This window comes from Amphibalanus amphitrite, unplaced genomic scaffold (assembly GCF_019059575.1).
Source record: "Amphibalanus amphitrite isolate SeventyFive unplaced genomic scaffold, NRLGWU_Aamphi_draft 000015F_arrow, whole genome shotgun sequence".
Taxonomy (NCBI): domain Eukaryota; kingdom Metazoa; phylum Arthropoda; class Thecostraca; order Balanomorpha; family Balanidae; genus Amphibalanus; species Amphibalanus amphitrite.
This window is the reverse complement of record NW_024881511.1, coordinates 286701-295973: the sequence shown is the minus strand read 5'-3', so window position 1 is coordinate 295973 and position 9273 is coordinate 286701. Positions and strand designations below refer to the sequence as shown.

Sequence of the window (9273 nt, the reverse complement as noted above, 5' to 3'; positions counted from 1 at the left end):
CGAGTTAGTTCTTACTTCCTTTTATTAGAGGTCTTTGTTCTTATTTTATCACGCCTTATTTGATTCATGTTTATTTTCTTGTCATTGTTGCTGCGCGCGTGAAAAACAATATTTCTTTTTAGCTCAGAAAATCGAGTCAACGTCGATGTTTGAAATTGTTTTTAGTTCAGTGTGCGGCCTACTTTCAAACTGCCATGTTCTTTATTTTCATCTCTCAATATAATTTTATCATATTTTATCTATTTGTCTCGGCCGCCACATTGGTGACCCCGACGTGATCTGAATTTAACTTTTAAACAGTAAATTATTGCTCTTCAAGATTGTATATATACCTGCACATTCAAAGAAGACTTTAAAAGAAGAACGAGGAAGAAACAGATCAAGTAATCGAAAACGAAAACGAGATGCATCTGCCATCTACTACGTTACTCACACAAGAAAGACAACCGACCAGACGATCACCTGAAGAATCGCCGGTGGTTTCGGGCCGCGCCGCACCCATGCCGCGCCGCCTCCCTCCGCACCGACTGATACCAGCGCACCGACCTCAAGCTCGCTTCTCCCAAGAGCGGCTCCGCTGACTTGTGGCCTAACCAAGGTGGATCCAGGCCGCGCTGAGCCACGCCGCCTGCTCCACCGCGGTGCTTCTTATCTTCGTACCTACCTACCTACATACCCAAGCGTTCGTCAACGACATGAACCTATACGTCGCCGCGAACGCAGAACGCAAGTCAGCGAGTCGCAAGCCGCCGTCGCCGGAGTTTCCGGGATGCGCCGTTTCATCGCCGCTCCCGTCCGACGCGGCACGCGCTGTGTCGCCAGTCACCAAGAGCCGGTCTACGCCTATTCTGTCTGAGAACTTGTGATCGATTTTTTTAGCAAGATAATTTACTATACCTACTTACTAGCTCCGCTCTAGGGCGGGGAGTGTTGTGGCGAGTTAGTTCTTACTTCCTTTTATTAGAGGTCTCAGTGGCGGCGGAAGCAGGGGGGCAAGGGGGGCAGCTGCACCCTAAAGCTATGGAAAGGGGCGCCTCGAAAATCTGTAGAGGAGGCAGGAAGTTAAGAGGTGCGGCAGCCATAAAGCTGAGCAGTGCGAGGCGACACCGCAACTGATAAAGGCACTTGTGACACGAAGAGGGTGGCAATGACGTGGGAAAAGTATCTTTTGATATGCTGAAGAGTGGAGGGCATCCTTATCTGAAACAAAGGCAGATGCTGCCGACCCTGTCGAATATAATCTTGCCAGGCGATAAAGGCTAGGAGGGCGCAGCTACTCGAGAAGCGCACCATGCGGAAGAGGGGCGCCTGCATGCGAAAGAGGGGCGCCTGTGTGTGGGACGAAAAAGAAACATTTATGGAGACGTCTTTGAAGGCGATAGCCTCCGAACGCCAACACGAACATATGAGGGCTTATAGCGTTGCAGGCTCCATGCGACAAAAAGGGGCGCCTGATGGCCGATATGCGAGAGGAAATTAGTTTGTGTAACATTTATCGGGGGCGGTTTGCCGTTTACAACATATGAATGTTAAAGGGACACTCCCACCTTAACATTAGTTTTGAGTTGAGATAGCCAAATTGGTGGCCATGGCCTGCAAATACCGGTTTGGGCACTCACAACATCGAAAAATGCTTTAATTCGAAGATATGGAATTTCAAACTTGCAGTTTTCGGATTCTAAGGGGCTAATGCATTGGAATGCCCCCTTAGAATTTGTGACGTCAGCGGAGATCTAACGATTTTTAAATCTTAGACTAAAACCATCGTTAACACGTGGTGGTATACGCTGCTTTGCGCGCAACGTCTGCCGCACTTTAAGGCTGCCAAATTATTGCTTCCAAATAAAGTCGCTAGTAACAGGGGAGATCCCAAAAAGTAAACAAAAGTAAAAGCCTAATATCTTGAAAACCAGTGAATATTTTTCGGTGAAATTTGGTAGATATTCGTTTTCGCTCTTTCTGAACCAAGGGACATCACTTTCATGCCAATTCATTAACTTTTTTGAAGGTGGGAGGGTCCCTTTAACCCTCGCACGACCAGGCCATTTCTCATAACACGAACGACCAGGGGGGGGGGGGTTGTTACGACCCCCCCCTGGCGTTTCGAAACGGAAGGTCGTAGAGCTTAGCGGAAAAAACCAACGGATTGCTCTCAACGAGATCTCGCGATTGGTGGTATATTTTTTGGTCCTAGGACAACATTTGACCTACTTTTGACCGGTCAAAGGTCAAATTTTCGGAAAAATAGACTTTTTTCAACTTTCCGCGGCGATTGCGGCAAAACGGTGGGAGATATCGACTTGAAACCTTCACTATCGTGTTCCTTGATCAATTCTCTATCGTTTGGTATGTATTTCGTTTCCCTAGCTCTAAAAATGGCGCGTTGGGAGCGCCGGAAGTCGGCAAGGTCACAGTCGGCGGCAGAAATTCGAAAAATCAAAATTTAAATTTTTGAAATCTGATTGTATTTTTGGATTTGGAAGGTCCATTTGCTCCTTATAGAAGCTAATATTGCTGCATATTCCCATTGAGGTGACAAGAATTAGCAAAATAGTGGTTCGGGCGCCTTTCAAAAATAGTACCGGACGCTGTTCCTCTTATGACGTCATAACTCCGTGACCTGACCTGACCCGGTCAATTTTCTTGCATCACACGATAGCCAATGCTTGCCCCAACATGCATGGGAAGTTTCATCATGATCCATCAAACAATGTGGGTATCACCGGCAGAAAACCTAGGGATTCGGCGCACACGTTTGGTAACTGTCGGCCGGAGGCTGTACCTCTTATGACGTCATAACTCCGTGACCTGACATGACCCGATCAATTTTTTTTCGGCAAAAGATGCGCAAAGGTTGCCCCAGAGGGTATTGAAAATTTCAGCCCGCTACGACAAGCCGTTTAGCGTGCACTTCGAAAAAACCTCAGGGGGGGGGGTGATACAACCCCCCCTAGGCGTTCTAGGGTTAAGGGAGGTCCGAGATTGGGGCCTGTAAAATTGCACTGTCCGTATGGGCGGTTACACCCCTAGTGCTAGGGCGTATTTTGCGTTTTTTTTTTTACTGGGGAGATGATTATGACCAGGAATAGCACTCTGCAAACTTCTATGGGCGCCTGTATAGGGGCGAAACTGATTTTCCAGTGCAGGGACGGCCATCGGCATCGGACTCCATGGTCCTTGACACAATTCTATCCACTTGACCCCCTCGTACAGGAGATTCTTCTCCGTTTGACGGCTCTCGACCGAGAGGGTACCTCAGTGACTTTTTGCTGGATTCCTAGCCATGTTGGTATAGCTGGCAATGAGCGGGCGGACCGTGCTGCGAACCATGCGGCGCGGCAGCCCTGCTCCCGCCGGTTCCCTCTACCGGCCAGGGACTTTTTCCCTGCGGTGAGCTCATTCTTCCGCGGAAAGTGGCAGGAGGATTGGAGCAAATGTCAGACAAACAAGCTGCTACGCATCAAACCGGGTTTGGCAACCTGGTTGTCTGCGTCACGCAAGTCGCGTCGAGAGGAGGTTATCCTCTGTCGGCTTCGCACAGGACACACTTTCGGTACCCATGGACACCTTATTGGCGTCGGCCCAAGACCTGTTTGTGCGAGATGTGGTGACAGACTTTCCGTCCGACACGTTTTTCTGGAGTGTTCTAGACTGGAAGATGAGCGGCTGAAGTTCCTGGGCCTGCGCGGAGCCCAGCTTTCTTTGAGAGCAGTCTTAGGTGACGAGTCCTCTTTGCTAGACTCTTCTAGTCTCTTTTCGTTTATTGCGGCCTCCGGCCTTCAGGTGATTTTTAATGCCCGACATTGAGGAAGTCAAATAAGAAATGGGCGCGATATAGCCTCGCAGCTGGTGCGCCCTGTCACTCCAAATCATCATCATCGGCCATCGGCATGGTAAGGGGCGCCCAGCGGGAAGGGGCGCTTCAATATCGTTTGCACCCCTATCCTAGAATACCTTCCGCCGCCTCTGAGAGGTCTTTGTTCTTATTTTATCACGCCTTATTTGATTCATGTTTATTTTCTTGTCATTGTTGCTGCGCGCGTGAAAAACAATATTTCTTTTTAGCTCAGAAAACCGAGTCAACGTCGATGCTAGAAATTGTTTTAGTTCAGAGTGTGCGGCCTACTTTCAAACTGTCATGTTCTTTATTTTCGTCTCTCAATATAATTTTATCATATTTTTATCGATTCGTCTCGGCCGCCACATACCCTTTAGAGATTCTCTTCGTCTCCAAGCCCTCTTTCTCCCCTCCCCCCCCCCTATTCTTCCGTATTCAATACTGGTCCATCTCTTGTCGAGCCTACCCTATCTCCATACGTCGTGTAGCGTCGTCCATCCGTCCTCACCCGCCCCTTCCTCCCTACCCCCACTCGCCGCGTAGTACGCTGCCCCCCCCCCCTCCCACAACCACCCACCCCCGCTGCTGCTCGTATATGCGGTCCGGACGCGCGGCCCGGTCCCGGACCTGATAAGATAAACTCGGGCCGAAAAAGTCGCGCAAACACGGTGTGCTGCGTCCCGGCGGGGCTGGCGGAGGTCAGCGCGTGCTGACGTGGCCACGGTCGGCGCTGACCGGTCCCGCCACCACACCGGGGACGGCAGAGGTCAGCGCGTGCTGTTGACGTGGCGTGGCTCTGATCGGGCCGGATCAGCATTTGGCTAGGAGCGAACACTACTGATTTCATATGCGTACGTGCAGTAAATCTGCGATAGTTTCGAAACAGATGTTTTTCAATTCCTTTCCGTTGTTAATTAGGGCTTTAGGGAGAAAATATTGGTAGAAGACGGGATCAAAATTACAAACTTCCGTCATAAATCGGGTGTGAGGTCAGGAACTGCGCAAACTTCAGCCCTTCGAGAGTTGCATGACCAAAATACTTCATCATTCATCTAATATTTTGAACAACTTTTTCACAACATTCGTAAAAGGCGCTTTTTAAAACGTGCAACCGCTGGTCACTCTGTCGGTGATCGACACGAGGTAAATGCAGGCTAGTCCTCGTACTTACTACCCCATTGTCACACGGGGTCCTGCCAGTCCCATGTGACCACGTGTTGGCGCGTGGCGGCTCCCCGGTGACCCGTCGTGTCACGGCCGCACGGGGTCGGCGCTCGGTCCGCGTCAGCCTCCCCGGTCCCGCAGAACACGACCCGGGACCCTGCTGAATAACGACCCAAGAGAATGGAAGCCGCGCGGCCGTGAATACGAAAGAAGATATAATTGTCGCCGGCTGCTTTGAATACGCCAGCGACACTAATGGAGAGGGCGGGCATAAAAAGGTCGCCGTATTCCACGTGGGATTCGCCCGAGCGTCGACCTTTCCACCTCCAAACGTCTCCAGATGTGTGCGTAGGCTCCGTTTGATTCAGCGCCGCTTCCTTTCTACAGTTGTCGGCGTTTTGTTTACCTTTAATTCCGCTTTTATCACGGATCTTCTGCGGAGATCGCGCCCCTCGTTTCCATGGTTACCAAGGGGTCACCGCCTCTGTTAAAGGAAGACTGCCACCTTCAAAAAGTTTTCTCAGATCGGCCTATGATTTATTCCCTGGACAAAACAAAATTTTAGAATTCACCTGACAAAGTATCATCACGTGAATCGCGAAAAAAATTGTCGATTTTCGTACAATTATCAATCGGTTAATGTCTAACGACAATGTTTACACATCACTAGACTTCAAGGTCATAAGATTATTACATTTTATTTGAAAAAGTAAGGTATTTTATAATTTACTAATATATGATTTCATGAGAAATTGGCCATGTTTAATTTATTTTGCATTTAAGTTCGTAAAACATTAAAAAAATCATGGCTCATTTGGAATGGGTCTGGCCCATGTTAAACCCCATTTCCCACACTTTTTTGGAAAAAATGAACTACTGAATATATAAGTTTAACTTTTATTTTGACACTCCAAAATTCTTCTCTGATCTCGAAACAATCAAAGTTTTGGCATATGTTTACCAAAAGATAAGAAAATTCATGTTTCAAAGTTATCGATAAACAGTAGAGATGTCGGTTTTCTTGGACTAAAAAAATGGCATCAAACTGAACTTTGGTCTCCGATTTCTCGCAAACGGGTTCGAATTTCGGAAAACCGACTTCAGTCTGGGACATAGGTGGCTCAGCTCTAGTGAAAACCGTTTTGTGGAAAAAAGGTGGCAGTCTACCTTTAAAACGTCTCTGAAAAGCGGCATTCGATCGTTCGTCTTGCGCTCTCACGTGATCCGCCGATAGTGCTCGTAATGGTGCGTTTGCGCAAGTAGGGCTCTGAAATCTGAATCCATACATGAATGGCCTGTATGTCCAAAGACATGGGCGTGTTCCCACCTGGCGACAACCGCACCGTCTGTATAGGCACTTACAATGGGCCTGGGAACGCACACGCACACACGCACGTGCGGTTGGTTCACCATACGGGCTCTGTCGCAATGCCGGACCGCCTCGGCTGTCGCTTGAATCCGACGTCGGGGACATCAGTTTTGCTGTCCATGGGCCGGTAGTGGCACACTGCACAACACTCTACAACCGCACGAATAATCGCGACACTCAAGGGTAAGCCACAACCACCGAAACCACGTGCAAGACGGCCACCCCATACGCTTAGAAGAAAGAAAATAGGCTAATGAGCAGCTAACCGCACAATCATATGAGATCCTTTTTACCTCGACAGCCTCCCAAGCAGCTAACTACCGTGGTGGGCACGATGTTTTCATTTAAAAGAATTGTGTCGCGCTGTCGTCTGTGTGGGACCGCGGTGCTCAGTGACGCTATCTCTGTCTCAGATGTGCTCCACATTCCCGGACCGTGGCGCCGGTCCGCTGGAATCCAAACGAACGGGCCGACGGCCGAAAGGAGGCCACCGAGTCGCCGAGGCGCGCCCGTTTAAAATCCCGTCTATAGCCCATTTAAACCAATCAGCGGCTGGCGAAGCACCGATCGGGACGCTCCGGTTACCGAACGGGCGCCCCGCCGGGCGCGGCACGCCCCCTCCACCGGACCGGCCCGGCACCCGCAGCCCAACGAACGCCCGGTTCTGGGTCACACTCGGACGGGGTTCCACGTGGAGTGCTGTTTTGAAAACGATTTACCAAACGTGCGTTGACCTAACGTGAGTGAACTTCGATGTCCGATAACAGGCTGTGACAACACGACGACGCTTTGGAAACGAAAATGCAATCGATAAATGCTGAGATACAGCATTTTTATTGCTAAAAACTAAATTAAATTGCGACCGCCTAACTGGCCATTGACCTGGCCAGTGGCCACCGAAGCGTTGCTGGCAATACCTAGATTTTTTAGATTTTTGGACGCTACTATTTCAAAACGTCTGGTGTACCTGAGATCTGGCCTGAATCTGAGCTCGGCTGATGGACCGCCGATCATCCGATGGACCGTCCAATTCGGGTCTCGGCCGGTCGCGCTGAATACTAATGGTGCCCTCCGGCAGCGCGATCCATCCCACCATTGTCATGTTCGACTGACCGGCGATACAACGCTAGGGGAGCGACGCTCCCCAACGAAATAGCCAGCGTCTGGCGTCGGCACGGCCATAAGCGTATGTGGGCTCAGCTCGCTGAAACGGTCCATAGCTGTCGAGTACAAACAGTGAACACGTGTCCCTCGGCACGTAAATCCTGGCACCGGTTCGCCTGTCAGCGCGGCGGAGTGTCCGCCGGCTCCGAGCTGCAGCCGCACGGCACGGCCGCCGTTCCGGGAAGACGTGCGACGCGCGCGCGCCGTGCACGTGCATGTCGTGTCATCGGCGCCATTAATTGGTCGAGCCCACGGCCGACTGGTCCGATCGGGGAAAAACGCCGGCCGCAGCACCGTGTGCTGGTGAGGCCCGGTGGTGATTGGTGACGACCACGGCGGGTCCCTACCTCTAGCTGTTCCACATGTACCCCTCCTTCACGTCACAGACGGGTCGCGGGGATGTCATCACTTTCCAAATGGCAATACAGGTAAAAAGAATAATTATCATGCTACAGATGAAAAACGCTTTACAATGCATTGGAAGCTCAAGCGAATGTGATGTGACACTTCCCTGTTGCCAAGGAACTTCCAACACATCCCTATAAATAATGCAGACGTAGGAAGGGACTGTTTTTACCTTGTCGACCTAACGTTGACAGCTTATTTCCATTTTGCCCGCCGAGCTTAATGTTCTGCCCAGCCGTGAGACCGGCCACGCCATGCGTCGTTAATGTACCTGCGTCCTGTAAGTTGCAGAATCAATGTCCACTGGTGAAGCTGAGGTGCGATCCCGAAACATTCGACGCTTATACGTCCATGTAGGTTTTTGTGTGTATGTGTTCGTCGATGCGTGTGTAGTGCAGGAAATAGGTCAGTCGCGGAGTGGTTTACCTGTTAGCAAAAGTGGAACCACGCTAACAACCGGGAAGTGTTGCACGCAGAACGCCATCCATTGTTCCCGTTCCGTTACTCAGGGCTGGAGGTCCCAGCGTGAGCCATTGTTTGTGATCGTAAGGTGGTGGTGCATCGTATGACTCACTTTGAATCCGCGTGCACACGCAAAAAGCCAAGTGAATGGGCGTTTGGGACATAATATATGATTCCGGTAAAACAGCAATATTTCCAGAGTGAAAGTGTCCTTGAAATATGCTGTGCGACCGGGAACTAAAATGGACACTGGACATGACAGTTATGAATTATGGTATAAAACACGTTTCGATTTCCGGCGGAGGCAATGCAGCATGCCTGTCAGAATTGGCCGCTCACAACTGTTAACTGCTGGGAATATTTCAGAAATAATGCATTATTCTATTCGTTTAACTTTAATGAACTTGCCAGTTGCCTAATTGAAAAACCCGGTTTGGCCGTCGGATACTGATTTCGAAGGCAGTGTTATGCCACGAACGGTATTGCAGTCTCCAAGCTCAGGAATACTAGCTGCCGCATAAGCAGCGTAGCATTGGAAACCATGAACTGAGTCGATCCGGCAATAAGAAAGTATTCTAATACAAAAAAGTATGGGCTCTTGTTCATAATTTTACATTTCATGTGAACATGCTGTCCTCGTGATCCTGTATCGGTTTGCACTAGTGCCGTTATGGGCTGAGTCAGTAGTTCTTTTAGCGGGTCGCCGAGTGGTGACCCCACGAGCCGCCCTAATCGCCGTCGGGCTCAGCGCCGGTAGCCACAGCCTGTCCACCGCCCGGTGCCGCGCACGGTAGCCGGTAACCTTGACTGATGACCTTAGAGTCGCGGCCGGCGCGGCGGTCGGGAGGGAGGGCCGCTCGGGTCACCGCGA

General features: G+C 50.3%; 1 long non-coding RNA gene across 1 annotated transcript; it reads left to right on the top strand.

The window, feature by feature from the left end:
- On the top strand, positions 1 to 4187 carry LOC122385280. Its single transcript, XR_006257184.1, has 2 exons — positions 1 to 966; positions 3974 to 4187. It is a non-coding gene; the product is annotated as an uncharacterized LOC122385280 (long non-coding RNA).
- The last annotated feature ends 5086 nt before the right edge of the window (positions 4188 to 9273 follow it).